This window comes from Mustela nivalis (assembly GCF_964662115.1).
Source record: "Mustela nivalis genome assembly, chromosome: 2".
Classification (NCBI taxonomy): domain Eukaryota; kingdom Metazoa; phylum Chordata; class Mammalia; order Carnivora; family Mustelidae; genus Mustela; species Mustela nivalis.
Genome location: NC_139021.1, coordinates 166050834 through 166072441, shown reverse-complemented (window position 1 = coordinate 166072441; position 21608 = coordinate 166050834).

Genomic DNA, 21608 nt, shown 5'->3' with positions numbered 1-21608 from the left:
CCCACACGTGTGACCGTGCAGGGTCCATCCATCTCTGGGCTCTGTGGTGCTAACACACCCAGAACCGAGCAACATCTACACGGGTCCTTCCTGAAACTTCCTTTGTGAATCTTCTTCCATGCTTAGCTCAGTCTTTTGCTCCAAATGCGGCAGATGCTGTTCTACAAGGTTCCATGTGACGCATTCATGCTGCTGAAATAAACTTCCCCCAGCAAAAGTGAATTCAAATCACTTATTATCAATATTTCCAAATTGTACATTAGCATATTTCAGAATGGCCTGAAAGAAAGAAAGAAAGGGAATTCTTTAAGATTAGTTTTTTACTCTGTCCTAGCGATGTTGACCAGCTTGTGTGTGTACATATACTCCTGCCTTTATATATGCATTTATAAAGGCATATGTATATATATACATAAATAATTGTTTATTGTTTATTGTTTCCTGCAGAAATAGTATTGAAAGCTCTTTCTGCTGTGAATGTAGTCATTTCCTTGTAAGACACAAGGCATTTTAAGAACATATGTAGAAAACTATTTTTCTCAAAGGAGATCTCAATTTGGGAAACAATAATAAAAGGTAACTGACAAATTACTTGAGATGGGAATTGAATTAAGAATCAGTCCTGTTTCTAATGGTTTGTGTGAATGTGAATTTCAGTGTGTTCACAGCATAAATTATAGTTATAGAAACAGGTAATGGTAAAGGTTGAAAAATGCTAAGCTACCTTCTGTTTAGCCTTCATTTATCAAGCTGTTATTTCAGTGAAAACATGTCATATACCATTTCACTCAAGGATTCTATCCTAAGGGTTTAACCAAGACAAATACATTTTAAAACTCTGTAGAAATAGGGGCACCTGGATGGCTCAGTTAGTTGAATGTTTGACTCTTGATTTAAGCTCAGGTCATGATCTCAGGGTTCTGAGATCAAGCTGTGCATGGGGCTCCATGCGCAGTGGGGAGTCTGCCTAACATTCTCTCTCCCCTGCCTTTCCCTCCCACTCTCCCTCTCTTAAAAAAACAAAAAAAAACCCAAAAAAACCCAAAACTGTGTAAATATAATTACTTGAATGTTCACTAGACCATTGTCAATAATACTGAAAAACTCAAAAAATCATTATGTAGATTAGACAATTGGTTAAAAAAAAGAATTTAATTGAATACAATCTATCCTTAAACATGTCAGTGCTGAATGAGTTTACTGATGCACAAATATATCAATATTAAATTATTATGTTAAAATATAAGTTAAGCCATGGAGATGTAGGGCACAGCGTGATGACTATAGCTAATAATACTGCATTGTTTATTTGTAGTTTGGAGAATGGATCTTCTAAGTTTTCACCACAAGGAAAAAAATGTTTAAGAATGGTAATGGATGTTAACTGACTTGTTGTTGGAATCATTTTGCAATATATGCAAATCTTGAATCATTACATTGTACACCTGGAACTAATATCATGTTTTGTCAATTATATCACAAAAATATCACACAAAAAATACTAGCTAGAGGGAAAAAACATCAAAACACCAATTAAAATATCCACGACACAGCAAAAAGTAAAAATATATTAATTATAGCTCACATAATACTTCTAAAACCGAACTAATTTTTTGTTCCAGAGAGAAATTTTACCTTGAATAAAACTCTAAAATTTGATTAATAAATACAATGCCCCTTATGTATTTCTATGTATTTAAAATTTTACAGGAAAGAGTCAATGTTTGGTGGAACTTCTCCCTTAGTTCCAGTAACCAAGTCATAGTAGCTTATCTACTCTAAAAAATAAATGTCATGATGCATCAGAAAAATAAGAAATATTATAGCATAAACCTCTTTTTGAAAAAAAATATAAGTAGGGAAAAGGTGGCAAAGCATACACTCAAAAATGTTTATAGGTTATTTTTTAGGCAGAGGGTTTATGAATTATTTCTATTTATTTCTATTTTTCCTTAATGTTTGTACTAAGATTTTATCATAATTAATTCATATAGAAAAATGTCTTAGGCCTTCCTAAAGGTTGATTGTACCCTTATGAAAACTCTAGTTTCTTTCTTGACTTGGGTTTGGCTTGAATAAGTGTTTACAATTATAAAAAAAAAATGAATATATATTCCTAAAATATGTGAAACATGGGGAATGTCACAATTTTTATATTGACCACTGAGAAGCAATTAGGCAAACTAATAACAGTTTTCAGAATAAAGAGTGTGATTAGAGAGTTCATATATTCTTCAATTGTTCTTTCTTGCTAGGAACATGACCACAGTGGAGAGAGAAAGATGGAGCATTCTCTTGGAAGAAGCCATAGAACCTTCCTCTTCCTCATTCTAGTATTCAAGTCTCTCTTCTCACTGTAAGCAAAGCCTTGCGTGCTCATGAGGTGCTGTTGTAATTGCGGAAGTGGTTCTATTGTCAGTCTGCTGCATTGTGAAATTTAACCTGATCACCTGGGAGAAAATAATGTCTGAGTAGCTTGTCTCCCTGAAGAAAAATCTTAACAGGGAGGAAACTGTCAGGCCACTGTGAACCACTCAGGTGATGATCCTACTTCTGCTTTTGTCCCTTATTTCAAAGTGAATAAACATGGAAACTTTGCTGTGAGTCATGACCCAGCTCATTTCACCCAATTAATTTAAGAATCTAAAATATTATCATCATTTACCTGGAGTAGCTTCAGAGTTAACTCATCCTGCAGAGAATCTGAGCTATTAAGGCTATCCCAGTCCTTAACCACAAACTTCCTCTCTAGGCTTATCTCTCATAATTTTCCACATTTAATCAGAAGAGAGGAATCAACAATTAGCCTAGAAGCAGAGCTCATGTACTGTAAGAGGTAATGGTGGCACTGATATTGAAAGGAGAATGTTCTTAGTCTTGCCCTCGCCCATAATAGTGATGATTAGACCTAGAAGACCAGGATCTTGCTTGGGACTCCAGCCTCGAAGACTGGGCTGCACTGGAATCTGGACCTATGAGTACCAAGTGGGTCTTTTGTACAGATCCAGGTACAGATGCAGAGAGAAAGTTCATCCTCAATATTCAGGTTTGGAACAAAGGGCTATACCACCAGAGGTCCTGGTCAGGGCCAACTGTCCACTCAGAAATTCTGAGGTATGACAGTAGACAAGAATCCAGGGCTGGAATTACGCATACATAGACGCAGACACATGTTTGGCATGATGGAAGTCTAGGAGCTGGGTCTTAACCCTAAAATGAGACTCAACTTGGGATTCCAGGGATTGGGGAAAACTCTGAAGGAAAATGACAGGGCCTTAATTATATAGATATTAGGATAATAGATAAGTAGACCCTGGGGATGTGGTTTACATGTTGTGATTTGAATGGGATCTCAGGTCACAGCTGGCTTAGAAGCAAGCATGGGAATACTGAACTTTCCTGTCTGAGGCTGGTCCTAAGAGATGAGGGCAGATGATCCTGCAGATGGCCATAGGGCAAAGGGATTGATCAAATGTTCAGCTCTGGTACAGCTTTTGGACATAACTACCAGAAGGAATGACCAGCACCAGAAAAACCTGACCTTCTTTCTAAAGATCTGGGTCCCTAGATCAGAGATTGGCAATAAGGAGAGGGAATACTGCTCCAAAGCCTGTTGAATGATATAGAGAAACAGGTGCCACCCTGCCTGGAAGATTGTCACAGCATTGGGAAGATCTTTGTGCCCCCGATATAACTCCTAAGGTAATGGAGAAGTCCAGCTTTATCACAAATTGTCTGTGCTCATGGTAGTGTCTCTTTGATGTGTCTGCTGTCCCTTGGGGTGAGGAAAGCAGGAAACAAATATGTCATAGAGATAGTAGTGTGATCCTTCTAGTCTTAGCAAACATCTATTCTCCTTTTCATTATCTGTGCTCCCTACTAGAATGTAAGCCCTGTGAGGGTAGTGATGATGCCAGTCTTAATCCCTGCCATACCCTGGAGTTCCATAGAGTGCCTGGGTCAGGCTGGGGTATTATAGGGCAGGGTAATATTGGGAAAGTACATGAGGTGTTGCTTTTAGGCTGGACTGGTCAGATGTGCACAGGTCTCCTCGATCTGTCTACTGGGAAAGAAGACAGTAAGTCAGAAGTCAACAACATATGTTGTAATGTGAGAGTCCCAAATGGGAAACTGAGTGGGACATAGGAAGAAGAACTGAGGTCTGAAAGAAAGGACAGAGTATCAGCTAGCCCAGAGTGGGACCAACTACCAGAGAGACAGAAGGGCCCAGGAGCACAGTGACAAGCTTGGGAGAAGCAATGTTTGAGTATTCTCATAACAAAAGGAGCTTTCTACAACATGGTGCGGTCTTCCACTGTCTCTTCAGGCTCATCACAAGATGGTGGTGGTGGTAGTAGGGATCTGACCTACAACCATCTCAAAATAAAAATGCTGGTTGTCAGCAACTCAGCTCAGTTGCCAGGTGTCTGAGTAACCAATGAAATTCAAAAACGAAAGGAAATTATTTCAACAGTTACTGCCATAATGTAAGCAAGAGGCCACACTGGAGAAGGAACTGACCCCCTATTATGTTCTCCTGTCCACACCTGCTGAGGAGTCCCCCAAACAAAAAAAAAAACAGTATAGTTTGTGAGTCCAGGAGCCAAGATGAGAGATGGGAGAAGACTAAGAGTACAAAAGTACTGAGCACTGAGTCACAGGGCAGGAACGCGTCCAAGATTCTTACACCTCCGGAGGAGGTCTTGGCAGAGGAGCCTGAGAAGGTCCTCAGGGAAGGCCCCAGAAAAAGGGATCTCAGAGGTGTTTGGGCTAGTAATGTAAATATGTGTAAGAGTGAGGCTGGCCAGAGCATCCTGAGTCCTTGCCTGCAGCTCCCATTAGAGACTTCAGTGCACAGGCTGTCACCAAATCCAGCGTGGGGAGGGCAGTTCTCCCCCATGAGGCCTGTGGGGTAGCCTGGACCTTTTGGTTGCCGTATCACTGCTCCTAAGAACCAGTTTTCTCAGCAACATGAATTCTGGGACCATCAAACTTGGCCATGATTTTCACGTGGCTTCTGAGTGAGGATATGAGGAGGAGGGGGCTCTAGTAAGTTGCTTTAACCAAGAGTTGACAATCCTATATGAGTAATTATTTTGTAAACACTGCCTACTAATATAAAGGTAAAACTGTCTGGGTCCTTTCTTTTCTTTTTTTAAAGATAGATAGATCTATTTATTTATTTATGAGAGAGAGAGAGAGAGAGAATGCCTAGGCAGGAGTGGGGGAAGGGGTGGGAGAAGGGGCAGAGGAGGAGCATCTCAGGCAGACACCCTGCTGAGCGGGGAGCTGAGAGTGGTGCTCCGTCTCACCACCGAGGGGATCACAACCTCAGCCAAAATCACAAGTCAGATGCTCAACCTAGTGATTCAGCCAGGAAACCCTGGGTCTTTTTCTATAAATTACTTAGGATTTAATTTTTAACTTCTTTTCCTTGGAAGATCATCCTTTTAAAACTTTTACCTATTTTACTATGATGCATATGTAAATTTTGGAGTATATGGCAGTACATGTGTCTATACACATGCAAACACATTGCGAACCCAGTGATTATGTGAGGCTTTCCCATGTTAATGACCATCCAGTTGGAAGTCAAGGTCCATATTTAGAAAACATGCTTGGACTTCTCAGGTTTGTGCACAAACATAAAGTCCACATATTGGTCGGAATTGGAATTTTGTTACTTTACCCAAAACCATTTCTGAGACCTCCCGAACCTTTGCTCTTTAAATTATTTAGGCCATGCATTTAAGTAAAATGGAGACGTGGAGCCAGATGAAAGAAGAAAGTTGTGTAGGAATAGAAAGAGAAGGACATTATTAGGCAGAGGAAAATGCAATTATTTTCATAGAACCCAGAGCTTATTACACAGAAAATACTCACAAAATATATTTTGTTAATAGGATTTACAACGTACATCATGTAAATAATGCCACAATAGCTTTGGGACATCATTTGTAGGCAAGGGTTTGCTTCATTTGGATATCTTAATCATATTATACTTAGATTTCTTCCACCACCTGAAAGGTCAAAACCTACTTTATAACTAGAGTGACCATAAAATTGAAATTGATAGTCCAAATCAAAGCACTTTTGAGAGCTTAAGACAGTGAGTTAGGACAACCAACTTACCTGGGAAATGGCCTAGACAAACTGGGAACTATGGTCCTTCTACGTATAATGAGTTATTTTATATAGCCCAGTATCCAAACTACCTTCCTTGAAAAGTTGTATTAGTTTTCTATTGCCAAGTAACAAATTATTGCAAACTCAACAGCTTAAAACAATGGCGATTTTACTCTCTTACAGTTTCTGCGGGACAAGAGTCAGGGCACTCTGATCAGGATCTTCCCATGCTGTAAATCAAGGTGTTAGCTGGGGCCGTGAGGTCATCTGAGGCTGAAGCTCACTGGTTATTGGCAGAATTTGGTTCCTTGTGGTAAGATGGCTGAAATCTCTGTTCTCTTGCCTGCTATTGTCTGGGGGTTACTTTCAGCAAGTGGGGGCCACCCTCAGGTCCTAGCCTAGTGACCCTTTCACAGTAGAAGCTTGCTTGTTTAAAGCCAACAGGAGATTATCTTCATAGTCTGCTTCAATAGAGTTTTATATAATGTAACATGAACATGGAAAGTATTATCCCATCACCTTTGCCACATAATGTACACCAATCAAGGGAATGGCCATCCCATCATATTCACAAGTCCATCCTAAACTCAATGGGTAAGGGGGATACAAAATATGTACCCTGGGGCTAGGAAACTCAAGGGCAATTTTATAATCCCGTCTACCACAGAAGAGATACTCTTAAGAAAAATACACAATAACAAAACAAAACAAATCACACAATTAAACAAAAACTAGGAAGCTTGAGTAGGTAAAAATAATCACAAATTAGTGCCCAGTGTGTTTTCCCCTTGAATGAAAAATAATCTGGAGTTTCTGAAAAAGGAGTTTCTGAAATAAACAAGTAAATTTCATATATATATATATATATATATATATATATATATATATATATATGAAATTTACTTGTTTACTTTAGCAAGAGCGAGAGAACAAGCAGGGGAAGGAGCATAGATCTCAAGCAGAGTCTGTTGAGAGCAGAGCCCAATGCAGGGATCAATCCTGTGACCCTGAGATCATGACCTGAGCTGACACCAAGAGTCAGACGCTTAACTGACTAAGCAACCCAGTTCCCCTAAGACATTAACCTTTCTTAAGGACCATGACATTGGGAGAAAATAGCTTTTCATGGTCAGCTCCTGCTAGGAAATAATTGCTGTTAACTTCATACATTGTTAAAATTTACAACTTTGGGGCATTTGTTCATTTGGTCATCCACTCATTTATTGAGCATTTGCCATGTGCCAAATTCTGTGCTAGGACTGGAGTTAGACATGTCTCTTACTCTAACATGAAAAAGAAGCTCAAATATATACTTATAGGAAAATGCAACTAGAACAATGGAAGATTTCATATACATATGAAATGGAAAGAGAAAGGTTAGTCAGTGCCATGCAAGACATCACTGAGAGGGTCAGAAAAGGCTATGAAGGGGTGCCTGGGTAGCTCAGTGGGTTAAAGCCTCTGCCTTCAGCACAGGTCATGATCTCAGGGTCGTGGGATCGAGCCCTGTATCAGGTTTGCTGCTCGGCAGGGAGCCTGCTTCCTCCTCTCTTTCTCTGCCTGCCTCTCTGCCTACTTGTGATCTCTGTCTGTCAAATAAATAAATAAATAAAATCTTAAAAAAAAAAAAAAAAAGGAAAAGGCTATGCCATGTGTGGTGACATAGGGATTATTTATTTTGCCTAAATGTTGGGTAAATTTGAGCAATATTTACAGAAAAGGATTAGGTTGAGTTCCTATCTTGAAGAAGGGAGATGAAGGTGGGCACTTGGGATGGGCGCTGGGTATTTTATGTAAGTGTTGAGTCACTAAATTGTATACCTGAAACTAATATTATACTCTATGTTAACTAACTGAAACTTAAATAAAAGTTAAAATAAAAAGGAAGTAAGATTGAGAGGGAGAGAAGTGAAGTCATAGATCGCAGTGGAAGAGGTTGTGGAAAAGATGGACAATGAAGTTGGAAATTGGAACTTTTTTCCCATTTTGTGCCCAGACAGATTCTGTGCTATAGATATCAAATGTATCTTTTTTGTTTAAATCCTACCTCTACAGGTTCTGAGACAATATACAAGGAATAAGCTCATTGAATTTTCACATAAAGATGATGGAGTGGTACTTAGGATAATAGATTGAGGGAAGAACACGCCTTCGGTCACAGGTGAAGGGTCCAGAAGTAAGGCAAGGTTCAGAAATACCTCATTCACTCCTTAACTTTCATCCCACAGGCCCCCACCGCAGGCATGATAGAACCTTGGAATATCACTGTCAGAAAGAAGAGCAAAAGTCTTCTGCGCATCTCCCATCTGACATAGGAGATGTCTAGCACTTTCTATGCCTCCCTGAGGAACCCATTCTTATACTGTGCTCTGATTTCTGGGATGTGAACACAAATTTTAAATATCTAATTTTAACAAATGTAAAAAGTTTTTCACGAACACAAGTTTTAGTTTTCCAATGGGATTATAAGGATTCTGAGGAATGGAGCACATTATATGCTGACTACTTACTAATGTCAGGGCTTAGCACAAAAGGAAACATCAGCTTTGTACATTCCAAATCTCTTTCAATGCATGATATTAAACAGAAATGGATTTTGAGGGAGGCCTGGGTGGCTCAGTTCGGTTAAGTGTCTGCCTTCAGCTCATGTCATGATCCCAGGGTCCTGGTATTGAGTCCCGCAGTGGGCTCTCTGCTCAGTAGGGAGCCTGCTTCTCACTCTGCCTGCTACTCTCTCTGCTTGTATTCTCTCTCTGGCAAATAAATAAATAATATCTTTAAAAAGAAAAAAAAAATGGATTTTGAGGAGTTGGAATAGATCCAGACAAAGGAGATTAGCATATAATGATGTAAATTGCTGATCCAAGGAGGTATGACAATATGGACTCCATTCCCTGCATCCCTAGTTCTAGATTGTTCTCTGCCTCTATATGATTTATATGTGAAATTTCTAGGGTTGAAAGGGGAGACTGCTCACAAACCTTGAACTAGCCATAAAGCTAACATTCTTTTAGGCAGTTGTTTCCAGCTTCAATTCAGGGAAAAGCTCTTTTGGAAAGGTGTAATTTCGGTCTTCCCACTATTAATAAATCTTCACTGTGATATATGTTACCACATCTGACCGGCACAGCAGGACTCAAACGCCTGTTCTTCTCCAGTTCTCTCGGGACACAAGCCAGCCTCTTAATTGTGCACATAAGTGAATCTAAAAGCAATGCCATGGCTCTGGCACCCTTCTGAAAAGCAGGCACTGCATATACATTTTCCATAAAATGTCTGCCATGGTGCAATTAAAGGAGAAATAAATCTTACCATCTTGATGGCAGCCTGTGAAACTGAAACCAGGCAATACAGATTTCCCTGAGAAAGTGGAAACTTGTATTCTTTGACAGTGTAATTATTATGCTCTGTCAAATTACTTGGCTTTTGTTCAAAAAAATCACTTAATACTTCATGCAGATATTACTTTAACCATCAAATCTCACTTTGAGAAAAGTTAATAATATAAAAACTTTAATATTTAAAAATGGCAAGTTCAACAGATGCAGGAGCTACCATAGCTGGATATCTCTCCCATTCTGGAAGCTTTGTGTCATTGCTTCAGCCTCATAGTAGGGTTTTAGAGTGAATAAGGGGATTGCACATTAAGGAGACCCAGCTTAAGAGATGTGGAGATCCACACCCTGCTCCACTGTCCACAATAGTGTTGGAAAGAGTTTAAGACTATGGTGACTTCTATTTAGAAGAGAGACCTTTCCTCTCCAGCAATAGTTTCTTTTATTTTAGAACATTTAAACTTGAAGCAAGGATCTCATTTTTGCAGATAGTCTCCAAGTTAACATTTACTGGTGAGTAAAATACATTTTTATTCTGGTGCAGCAAATATGGTAGTAATGATAATCTTAATTGACATTTACTAAAGCCCGTAATATATGGTTGGTCATTTTCTAGGTTCTTTAAACATATTACCTTGTTTAACTTCCTCAACAGTATTAGATAAGCTATGGCATTACCCCATTTTTCAGAAACGGAAATGGAAGTTCAGCAAGACTAAAGAACTTTCCCAAGGCCACAGACCTAGCATGCATTTGTACCCAGCAAGCTGAGTCAGAAGCAATCTTTATAACCACCATACTTTACTGCTTTCCTGCAACAGCTGTCAGTGATTGAATACTAGCTCTTGAGCACACAGTAAGCTTTTTTTTTTTTAATTTGAAACTTACACCAAGTTAGATACGTCTTCCAATTCTCATTTTATAAACAAGGAAACTAAATCTTATATAGATTAAGCCATCTGTCCACTGTCACTCTGCTAATATTAATTTTCAAACACATCTCTAAATCTCAGCCATAGAAATAGGAGGGTGTTTAATTTTTTAACATCAACATCATCTATTTACTTATTGATTCATTATTTCCAATTTATTTCAGCATGGACACAACTTCTGCTGTTAGAATGACCTGTTGGATGCAAGGAGCATCTTTCATACTCTAAAATAATGAAGGAAATCATAAAGTATTTTTGGTAGAATAGATACTGTCCATCATTTTTGTTTATTTTTTATTTTTAAAGGTTGAAAAAAATGCACTCATATCTAATTACATAGAGGGGAATTACAATGTAGAGGGGAAAGTATATATACATTTCAGTATTAAATTTTCACTCAAGAGCCTACATCTTTTTCCAAAGATGAATATTTTTAAAAAATGCTAACTGATATTAATGTCTTTTGTTTGTGTGTGTACGCTATAGAATTAGAAGCATCTGGGGCACCTGGGTGGCTCAGTTAGTTAAGCGTCTGACTTCAGTTTAGGTAATGATGCCAGGGTCCTGAGATGGAGCCCTGTGATGGACTCTGTGCTCAGTGATGAGTCTGCTTCTCCCTCCCCCTTTCCCATTCCCCTGCCTGTTCTTGCTCTCTCTGTCTCAAATAAAATCTCCTAAAAAAATTTTTTTTGAAGCATCCATTATGTATGAGAGATGTATAAAGAGAGAACATGGTTCCTTTTCCAAGTGTGATCATGATTGGTAATGACTTTGTTTTTAGCTCTTAAAACTTCTGAATGACCCCAAAAATTCCAGTTAAATTTCCAAGCCTTGCCAAGTAGACTCTTTGGCACCTTTAGTTAGATTCACCATATTTTTTGTCATCATAGGATGTTGACATCTGCTTCTCATGGGACCAAACCCTGACATGTCTAAGCTATTAATACTCAAATGATTGCAGGTTCTTCCTGAACAGTATGAAATTAGGGGTCATAAATTATAGCCATCACTTTCATATTAAAGATATTTATCAGATTCCTCAAGAATTGACAGGGCAGATGTCAGCATCCACCACTCAGAGGTAGAAATCCCTGGGCTCATGAACATGCTCTCCTCCCTCTTCCTCACTTCTACACATCGTCTCCACTCTCACCAACTCTCATGCCACAGTGGGTGGGTGATGTTTAAGTGGACTTTGTAGATGAGTCCAAGTCCAAATCCTCCCATGCTCAGAGACACTCAATCCCTTTCTCTTTTAGGAGTACTCACAGTAGAGCACTTCAATAATGTGAGTGTATAGAGAAATTTGAATGACACAATCTATGGACATTTGAAGCTTAGGGTAAAAACCAAGAAATCCCCAATTTCAATTAATTACTTACTTTAATTACTGAAGGGACTTGACAGCTAAGCATAATTGCAAATATCCCCTTCCAACTTGCCTTTCCAGTCTAAGAACAAAAGAGCTACAAGCAACTGAAAATACTAGCCCTGTCCTTTCTTAGTCCAGGTCTGGAGAAATGACAGTAATGAAGCTCTGGTATCTGCAGAGTGCCATGTAGGGGCAGGAGTTGATGCCTGATTCTTCTCTTGGGAGTTTGGGATAGAGATCAGCAAGAGTCTCTACCACTTCCAGCAATACCACCTAACCTGACCAAACCTGTGCTCTGGCTTTGCCTCAAGGGGACATTTCTGCCCTTATTTCAACCCACAGTTCACCATGAGTCATGTAATGTCTTCATTCCTCTGTTTCAAACCCAATGTATCCTCTCAACTCGGTGCAGCCTCTAACACTTCCCATGCAGAATGTTTTGACTTCGCCCTGGCCTTACCTCCCATTCCACAAAATACAACAAAACTTTCCTTCTCTACTGAACATTAATTACCTACTGAGCTGGTAACTTTCTCCCTTTCCTCAAATGCTGTCGTATCTCCTTAACTAGACTATTAGTTCCTAGAGGCTCTGTGTTAAGTGCTTTTTCCATCTGTTATAATATCTAATGCAGAACTTCAGGCATAGGAAGCTCAATTAATATTTGTGGTCAATTCATAGGGCTTTATATAAATACATTTAGCAACATTTTAAGAAATTATCACCTAATACAGAATAAGACAAGTCTTTCCTCTACTATTGAGAAGTCAGGATTTTAAAGATAGAGGAGACATAGGGCTTCATTATTTAATTTCCTTACTTTAAAGGGGTTTACAAAAATGTGTTATTTCTACAAGTAGGTTATACCTTTGAAAGATTCTGAGATAGTCTAGGAATGATTTTTTTAAAAGCTTACATATAAAATACAAACAATAGTTGTTAAAAGATAAGCAGTGTATCAATGGAGCCCATCTGCCCCACTTCCATTATTAATATGACCAGGGAAACGGGTGTGTAGTTAGAGGACTTAACTAAGCACAACTCTGTTAACAGCCAACTTTCCACATTTAGATCTATTACTCTTTAGAGCAGGTATTTTTATTATTGTTATCATCACAACATTATTTTTGAGAATGATATTGGTGCCTCTAAGGACATAATAGTTTTCTATTGTCATCTAACAAATTACCATCAACTTAGTAGTTTAAAGTATTAAACATTTATTTTTTATCTCACAGTTGGTCAGGAGGGCAAGCACAGATTAACTAGGTCTTTTGCTCAAGGTCTCAAAAGCTTAAATCACTATTTTGGTAGAGCTGCATTTTCACTTGAGGACCAGGGTCCTCTTCTGAGCTCATTCAGGTTGTTGACAGAATTCAGATACTTGTCACAGAAAGACTGAGGGCCTGTTTCTGTTGTTGTTGCTTGTTTGCTTTGTTTTGTTTTGCTAGCTATTGGCCAAGGGTCATTTTCAGTTCCTAGGTTCTGGTAATGTGGCCATCTTTTAAAATGAGTGTCTCTCTCCAGAACAAGCACAAAAATCTCTCTCCAATCTGCTACAAAAGAGTCTTCTCTAATATGGTCCAATCAGGGGAGAGGGCTGTGCAATTATTGTGACAATTAATGTGACTCAGGGGTCCTATCACACCAGAGGGAAAGGATTGTGCAGAGTGTATGCAAGGGAGCAGGAATCTTAGGGCCCAGCTCAGAAATCTGCCTACCACCAAGAGTTTTTATCCTGCTGTTTCATGGATCTAGACATAAGTTAAAAAAGATAAACATCCCCAGAAAAGTAAGAAAGTCAGTCATTGGATTCACCCATCTCCCCCATCCTTCCAGCCCCTTGGGTGAAGATACTGTTTTGCCTCAGGAGTCATAAAACCAGAAAGACTTCTGATTTCTTTTTCAGAAATCTCCAATAATCTGAGTAGGGCAGTGATTTATCTCTCCTGGGTCTTAGTTTTCTCATTAAACACCAAGATCTAACATATCTTTTTCCTTCTCACAAAGGATTCTGAGAAGAAAATGAAAAGTAAAATAATAAAAGTGATAATGAACTTGCAAACTTTAAAAAGAAAGAGACTCTATATAACTATGAAATATAAAGAAAAACTATCCAATACTTTTATCAAGTTCTTAATTTGGGCCAGATACCCTTTTAAGCACTTTACATAAAAAGCACATTATTGACTAGTTACAATAATTAAAGAGGACTAAATTTAATAGAAATTTATTCATGTGGCTATTCACATTTTTTAAGCAAAATATCAGCACTTTTCACCTCTTGTCATGTACTTCCCCATCTTAGTTTTAGGACAGGAAGTTGAAATTTTGTTGCCAAGACTTAGCATTGACTTTTAGGAAAAGCGGGGTAGACTGTTTTACCTCTAAAGGGATTTGTGTGTTTTTTTCTGACCTTTGTAGCCCTCATCAAAATGGATTGTGCAAAGTCTCTGCTTTTTTGACTCTCTGACTTCAGAATCAAAGTCCATAGGGGCTCCTCAGATTGACAGAGGTCAGGTCACATGTCTGTGACCTACCAGTGGTGGACACTAGGAGCAATTGCATCTTCGTTTTCTGGAGAGGGAAGCAAACTCTGTAATTCACCAAACACCAGGAAGAGATACAGATGTTGGGTAGTGAAAAATAAAGGATGGTAAATGTTCACAGAGCTGAGAACTGAGCCTTTAACACAATTTATTCCCAATTTTATTCCTAGCACAGTACCTGGTGTGTAGATGACTCTCAGAAAATACATAGCCAGGGAATGAAAGCTAGAAATATCAATACTGACTTTATTCCAATTGTTGAAATGCATCCCAAGAAATAATGAGCACTATCATTACAATTGACTATTTAGTTGCAGACTAGAAGAGGCAAATACACATTTAACCCATAGTGTTGATACTAAGGTTCATTATAGTCTCCCTAAAATACACCTTGAGGGTTCACAGCCATTAATTAATAGTAGGATATTAACCTCCACATCTTAATTATAGGCTACTGAGAGAATTGACCATCCATCTGTCCATTCATTCGTTAAATCATTCATTCATGTTATGACTTTAATGCATACTTCATATTCTACTTTATAACTTCCTTAATTAATATGGTGAGCATAAAGGGACATTGTACTTACCCAGATGCAGTATATAGTTAAGCCTGGAGAGAGACAGTATTCCTTAAAAAAAGAAATGAATAAACAATTCATGCTATCTTCTAGGCTCTCAAAGAGAGTACCTGGTGCAAAGAGATTATACGAAGGGCATGACCTATACACAAGGTTCAAAATAGACCCTTTTTTGAAGATGTAGTGATTGAACTGTGGTTAAAATAACAAATAGGAATTAACCAACCAACAAGGGTAGAGACAACATCTATGCAAGTACCACAGAAGGGCAGAAATAGAGTACTTTTCAGAAATGAAAGAAAGAAAGAAAGAAAGAAAGAAAGAAAGAAAGAAAGAAAGAAAGAAAGAAAGATAGAAAGAGCGAATGAACGAACTTTTCAGAAAAAAAGAAAGATAAAAGGGAAAAGGAAAGACAATGCTGTTGGAGCATAGTGTGGTCCTTTGGGATTAACTCAAGTGTGTGGCAGGGGTGACTCCAGGCTGTTTGGAAGATCTTTACCTTACTTGTATCAGAAGAACTGAAGAAGGGGAGAGGCCTCATCAGTGGGATTGCATTAGAAGAGAGTTTCCTCTATCACCTCACCATCAGAGTCCAGAGTCATAATTTAGAAAGATAGTCATAGTTGTCCTGTGAAGAGTGGAAAGAGGAAGGAGGAGATAGGTAAACTTTCATGGACAAACAGGGCTGGGATGAGGTTGGGGGTAGAAGGGAAGTAGGAGAATGAACACCAGCTCCATCTCAGTCCAATTCCCACTCTGTGCTACACCAGGATGCTAGTGAAAATCCGACCATGTTAGCTTCCCCTCACAGTACATCATGCGCCTCTATTGAGAATTAGCATGTAAAACCATAAAACAAATCTAATTAGTCTTTTTAGTCTTTGCTAATAAAACTTGAAACTTTCATTTGATCCAGTAAAACTCTTAATAACCCTTTTTTATTCCCCTCTTTTAAAAGCGATTTTTATATATTCAAAGTAAAATAATAACTGACTGGTGAAAAATGTATTCCTAATTCCACAATTACTGTATTAAAAAATTACCAGCTTAAAAATGCTTCAAGTCTGAGATTTCTCTAGGAAATAAATTACTTTATTTAATGGGTATTGTAATTTTCTCTCAAACAGTTACTTAGGGGTTGTGGAGAAACGGGGTTGGGCTGAGAAGCTCCAGCGTATAATATTAGGCTTGATCTGCTGGCACAGATCGGACAGCCTGGATTGCTGTGATATGAGATGGGGTCCTGGTTTCCTGTGGAGTGCGAGCAGACATAGATCTCTGTGAATATACACATGTGTGCATGTATGTATGTGTATAGTTGCAGTTTATCATGCACAGGGAGGGGTCTTTGACTAACAAGAAGCTCATTTTCAGTCTCAGCGGTCAAAGGTTGAAATAAGTCCCCTCCGACCTGTACTCCTGAAAGCTTCTTTCCCCATCTCTATTACAGCATCTAGCATGCGTGTTTGAAAGCTTATACTTCCTAGACAGGTGACATAGAATACTTGAGTCAGCTGTGAATGATCCAAAGGGAATGTAGTTATCAAACTATCTCTATTTTCCAACAAGTGAGAGTAAATACCGGGGTTAATCGAAAGTTTGGAGGAAGGCAGATGGGAATCATAAATTGGGACCTGAGCACTTCTGAATGTCTGATGCACAAATGCAGAGCCCTGGAAACCATTAGCTGGGGATCGGGAAATAGGTTACCCACAACTGACTTGGGCAATTGTTCAACTTCACAAATTTCTGGGGAACTGGTTGTCTCCCAAATGAATCATACATTAAACTTAGACATGATTTTTGCTTATGCACACAGTCTTATTAAGGCTTAGCTTGGTTTACTTCACTTCACAGGAATATGGCATCTTGTAGCTCAGGCATGGGCCCAGACAGTACACTTTCTATATAGTAGCATAATTAGTATGCTATAGAAATTTTCCAAATGAATATCAAATCCAAATATCCCCCCTTAGGTTTACTGGACTTTTCTGGAGAAATTGCACTACCCATGATAGATGGATTGGGCTCTACTGAAGGGTCTGGGGTATGAGTTTGGTTCTTTCAGTTCTCCCCTTTATTTCCATTTTTCCCTCTTGTCTCTCTCCTCTTGACCTCCTTCCCCGTTCTCTCTCAAAATTCCTTTCCTGGCTCCTGTACTTGAAAACCGAAACACATCAAAATCTTACCTGTTTTCACCCTGCTTACTTCTACTCATCCTTCAGACCTCAGCATAAATGTTCTTTCCTCTGGGAAGTTCTCTCTCCCCCCCTCAAACCACAACCCCCACCAGTGTCCTCTCTTTCTTCAGACTACATTAGGCCCTGCTTTTTACATCATCTAATTTAATACTGGTATTTATTCTGCATTGCTGATTTGCTTTTTTCTCTCCACCCCCCCAATTGGACAACTTTTATGCTTTTATAATACCCAAGTCAGCTGGGGACCTCCTTGCTTCTTGAAATCTGGGTAAAGTGGAGTTGAACCTCTTGATACCATGGCCTAAGAAAGCTTATCCCTCCACAGGATGGCTGGTAATGAAAAAGTGAAAGGATTGTGAATGAACATATATTCTCCTGACTTAGAATTGGTGAGAAGACTGGGACATAAGTGTTCTACACTACCTGGGCCTAAGTTGAAATTTATGCCGGTGTTCACCTTTAACAACAAAACAATGATAATTAAAAGGATTTTTGTATATATAATACTTTACCTGAAGAGTTTTTGAGGGAGAGCTTCCCAGAATGGGCTCATATACCAAGCATATTTCTTCCCCTCATCCCCTGTGTCTCCGGCTGTTCTAGGGAACCAAAATATGTGTCTTTTTTATTCAAAACACCTTCTCCCTGTGAAACCTGGGCATTAGCCAGCACTTGGGCACTGGTGGGTGGGGAGGATGGGAGAAGTTCAACTTCTGTCTGAAGTCTGTATCCAAATTCCATCCATCAAATTTATCTCTCTAAGAGAAATCCTGCCATTGCTGTTAAAATAATACAATTTTCTCCAGTTCATTACACTTGCTTATTTCCCTCATTAGATTATAGGTTACATGAGAGAAGGGATTATATTCATCCTATTCAAATCTGTATTCCCAGCAGAATGTCTGGCATATGAAAGTGACTAGAAAGAATTTGTTGCAGGGAATAAATGAATGGGAGAGACACCACCCACTTATTGAAATTATGGAAATGACTGTTTTCTTTGTCTCTTAGTCAAGAAACCATTCAGTTAAGCTTTACTGAGTCATTCCTTGATGCTTAGTAAAAAATATATATTTGGGATAAATATGTAAATCGATTGTGCCTTTGTCCTTATAAAATAAACAATTACAAAGATAAAACTAACACATCTGAAATAATTAGCCAATTAGTAATGTTCTGTTTGGAATTGTCCATATGATGAAATAAATTTATAGAAGTAGAGACTGGAATGGGGGTTGCCAGGGGCTGATGGGGAGGAAGAAATGGGGGGTTGCTTGCTCTTCAACAGGTATAAAGTTTCAGTTGTGCAAGCCAAAATGTTCTAGAGATGTGTTATAAAACAGTGCCTATAGGTAACGATAGTGTACTGTGCACTTAAACATTTGATGAGTGGATGGATCTTACATTAAGTGTCTTCACAATCATTAAAAGCCAAAAAAAAAAAAAAATTCAGAGAAGGATATGGTCAGTACTAGCTGGAATATTTGAATGAATTTTATAGAGGGAGTGCCTAATCTGGGTCTTAAAGAATGGGTTAGACTTGGACTGCAGGTGGGAGTGGGGTAGAATGTTCTCTCACATGAGGGAGTAGATCATGAGTCAGGATACTGAGATTAAAGTGAGCTTGGAAACTATTCCTAACTGATAGATGAATTCAGCCTGGTGGAGGAACATATATGTTAGGGAGAAGTAAATCCTGGGTTATATAAGTAGCCTATGCTTGGAAAGCCAGGTAGAAATATCTAAACTCTACCTATAAGTAATGAGAAGCCATTGTAGGATTTTGAGCCGAAGGGTGACTTGATTGATATTTATATGTTAGACTCATAGTTATAATTTATACCTTTTAATTACCCAGTGGGTTGAGAGAATCTGAGACTCAAAGATACTGACTAAATTCTCTTAAGGACACACAGCAAGCTACTGGTAGAGGTGAGATACATTCTGGATCCTAAGACTTCAAACTTGAGGCTCTTTGTATTCATCTTTCTGATTGTAGAAGAAAGATTACAGACTGATTAAGAGGAGACAGAAGTTATGGTATCCTAATGTGGCCCCTCATTTCCTGAAGGGTGGAATGAAATATGGTTAGAGGGCAGGGAGAGCAACTCTCAGTAGGTAAAGACTTCACACAGCAAAAACTGAGAAATAGCTCAGGCTCTCAGTCTGCTCTGAACTGAGCATGGAGGAGGTTGACCTAAAAGAGAAGAATCTTTGGGGGTCCTTTGGAGCTCTTGAAACATCTCTTGGCTCTGGTCTATGAGTTATGTCCCAGAGAAATCACAGCAAGACAGCCATGGTGAGGAATGGATATTCTATCTTCAGACCCTGAGCAGAGAACACTTTGCAACTCCAGTCAGTCACTAATGACTTGCTTGACTAAACCTATGTCCATTTCAGGGTTTCTTGATTTTCTCCTGGGCCTCTAACTGGCCTGTAGGCAACTGAAAAGGCAGGGAGAAAGTGAGGTAATGGAAGAGGAAGAAAACAAGGAAGGGTCTGACCTCAAAGTATCTGTGGCCAATGACGTGACTCAGATGTTTAGATGGACAAGTGGTAGGGAATCATCTTGGAAAGTCAGATGTTGCTGTGAGGTACTGAGGTGAGTGTTGAAGGCCCTACCGGGAAGGGCTGACACTTTGATTCAGGTCAGTGGTTCCTCAACCACTCAGAGGAGAAATTGGACAATGCCTCTGATCACTCTCTAACCAAGCATGGCTTTTGTTGAAAATCCAGTGAAGGTGTTTCCCAGAGGAACTGCCCATCCGTGGTTTATCCATTATATGAACATTGCCTTCCCTGCCATTGGCTGATCACTCATCTGGAGATGGGAAATTTTCCTTGCTATATGCCTACAAGATAGTATCATTGTTTGTCCAAACCCAGATAATATTATCATAAGAGCTGTAGATGCTAAGAGTAGAGGATATTAGCCCAGTAGTAATCATAGAGCATGGGTTTGAAATGATCACAATGGAGGTTAATGATCTCATTACAGGTTTTAGATCAAGTTTTCACATATTGAATGTTTTTAAGGAATCAGGCTCTGATATTACATTTTTAAGAATGAGCAATGCTGGGGTGCCTGGGTGACTCAGTGGGTTAAAGCCTCTGCCTATGGCTCAGGTCATGATCTCAGGGTCCTGGGATTGAGTCCCGCATCGAGCTCTCTGCTCAGCAGTGAGCCTGCTTCCCCCTCCCTCTCTCTCTCTCTCTCTCTACTTGTAATCTCTGTCTGTCAAATAAATAAATAAAATCTTAAAAAAAAAAAAGAATGAGCAATGCTCTAAGATGATTTTTATTCTTATTCTACAAATAAGATAATAGAATGCAAAATTCTACAATTTGAAACTTCAGGAACTAAAATAACTAAACTAAGATAGACATGAGGAAACAAACTGAGATATTGGTCTCCAATATTTCAGTGTCTGTTAAATCACAAAATAATAAAATCACAATTCATAAGAATATTTATTAACTGACATATGATGTTATAGGAAAGGATTTTCAGCTTAAAGGCAAGAATTCTGGTTGAATCGAATGTATCCATATTTCAGCAAATTATCTGAAAATTGTCAAGCCTTGAATTGTAGAACTTATGTGTACCTGACTTTTGTTGTCATTTCTCCTTGACTGATTGAAAGTACATGTAGCAATGCAGTTCTAGTGTTGATTCTTCTACTCCTGTGTAACCCTGAAAGGATTATTTCTTCTTTCTGGTCTTTACTGGTATCATATGCAAAATGTTTATTTGATGTATTGTGTGAATATAAAACCCAGATAAACACTGATTTGGCCATTGGAGAGTGCCTCAGAGAGAGAATGAGGGGGCTCTGCAGGTGTGTGGAGCAGTCTATTTATTGATCTAAGCTCTAGTTACAAGAGGTATTCACTTGGTGGAAATTTATTGAACTGTGCATTTATGAATTTTTCACTTCTCTATATTCATGTTTTATTCAATAATTTTTTTTCTTTAAAGATAAATGATCAACAACAAAAATATAGTATCTAAAAGAGGGCAGGTATAAATGCATAGAAAATGAGCAAATAGACAACGCAAAAAATGTAAAATGGTATATGAATCTTCGTTTCTATTGAGAGATTACTACTCTCAGAGGACGCTGCAGGCTAAAGTATCTGTTAGGAGATTCAGGTATGACAGTAGTGACCACAGGTCTAAATGGGATGGGTTTTTCTTGGTATCAAATACTTAACTAAAGGTGGGAGGTTGGGGTACCAGGTGGTGGGTATTATAGAGGGCACAGACTGCATGGAGCACTGAGTGTGGTGCAAAAATAATGAATACTGTTATGCTAAAAATAAATGAAAATAAGTTTAAAAAAAAGATTATCTAACGCAAGCTGCCTTTTGAAATATGGCCAAACACTTCAGAACCTGATTTTTTTAAATTAAACTTTACTCTGAGGTACTATGATATTTATAAATGGAACACAGAGATAGTCAGTTGAAAACTGAAACGTGCAGTTTTCCAGACCTCAGAACCTCAGCAGC